Raw genomic sequence first — 1730 nt, 5'->3', positions numbered from 1 at the left:
TTAATCACATCTGGGTTCCAATCCTGGTGCTTACCATGTCATGGGGATGTCCTAACAACTTTCTTAACCTATCTTTCATATGGGGAGACTAATCCCTTACTGGGAGCGCTGTGTTGAGGATTAAAGGAGCTAACAATTTTTCCAGGGTTTGGTGGTGTGTGTTCAAGTAGTACTTCTCTTCTTTGGCTGCCCCAGAATGCAGGAGTAGTCTGCACTTCCCCGTCAATCAGCCTGCAGCCAAGGGCTCCCCAGTCCATCACGTGATTCTGCTTTTAGGATATGAATAGGTACGGGGTGCCTGGGTGGCTCAGTTGGTTGAGTGTCCGACTTCGGCTCAGGTCATGATCTCATGGCTCGTGGGTTTGAGTCCTGTGTTGGGCTCTGTGCTGACAGCTAACTCAAAGCCTGGAGCCTGCTTCGGATTCTGTATCTCCCTCCCTCTCTGACCCTCCCCTGCTCATGCTGTCTCTCTCTGTCTCTCAGAAATAAAACATTAAAAATTTTTTAAAAAGGATTTGAATAGGTAAATTAGGGGGTGACAGCATGAGACAAGACTAAGATGTGGCTGTGGGTCCAAACACGATATGGAAGTTTCGGGTACAGGATAAAGATTGAAGTGATGTAACAGCCAATCCCTTCAAATACATCCCCAGTAGATTGCTGGAAGAGAGGTCACGTGCACAGCCCAAACCCTGGTAAAGTAAGAAGATTGTTTATCCACTGCCATCTACTTCAGTCCCCTTCGGAGGGCCCCTTGATACTATCTTTGTCTGATGGGGTATGCACCCCCAGAGGAGGTGGCTAATTATATCTTAATGGGGTACAGTGACTTCAACTAATGAACCCTAATACAGCAGCTCCCTTGAGAATGCAGCCTGTGAATAAATGGCACCAGAACCCTTTGAATGATGGAATTTGAAGCTGGTCCTGGATGATAAATGGTCATGCAACAGTGGGTCCCCAGCCAGAGTGCCTCGGTTCAAGGGATTCCTCCAACCCAATCTGCCTAGAAATGCCCCAAGGTGTGGCTTGCCCCCACTCCATGTAGCCACCCTACCAATAAGCATCTTGTTTTCCCTTCATGTAAACAAGGTGGTGCTTACCACACTTCAGCAACCAGCCAGGGTTGTGTTCTCTTCTTCCCTCTATCCTATCCCCAGACCCTTCCACAGACAAGACTCATCACTGCTCCCCCTACTGTCGCTGCGACCCAGGAGAAGATCTGCAGACTTGGTGGGAGGAAGATGTATAGCCTACAGCCCATCACAGGAATGTCTTGCCCCTGAGATCTGTTGCTGACTGATAAAGAAATCATCACCCTCCCAAGGACTCCCAGGTTACCAGCAGCCTCACCTCTAGTTGCACATTTAGCTATTCAAGAGGTTTTAGTGAGGGTCAGTCTTCTAACCATCCCAACCTACAGGGATAAATTGTTAGCATCAGGGATCTGGTGATAATTTTATTTCCCTTGAAAAACAGAGTGGGGGGTGGGGGGCGCCTGGGTGGCTCAGTCGGTTAAGCGTCTGACTTTGGCTCAGGTCATGATCTCATGGTTCGTGGGTTCGAGCCCCGCGTTGGGCTCTGTGCTGACAGCTCAGAGCCTGGAGCCTGCTTCAGATTCTGTGTGTGTCTCTCTCGCTGACCTTCCCCTGCTCACTCTGTCTGTCTGTCTCTCTCTCAGAAATAAATAAAACATTAAAAAAATTAAAAAAAAAAAAAGAAAAACAGAG

Source organism: Hyaena hyaena, unplaced genomic scaffold (genome assembly GCF_003009895.1).
Source record: "Hyaena hyaena isolate Hyena2069 unplaced genomic scaffold, ASM300989v1 scaffold_1630, whole genome shotgun sequence".
In the NCBI taxonomy this organism is placed as follows: domain Eukaryota; kingdom Metazoa; phylum Chordata; class Mammalia; order Carnivora; family Hyaenidae; genus Hyaena; species Hyaena hyaena.
The sequence above is the reverse complement of the archived record's forward strand: the minus strand, read 5'-3'. Positions refer to the sequence as shown.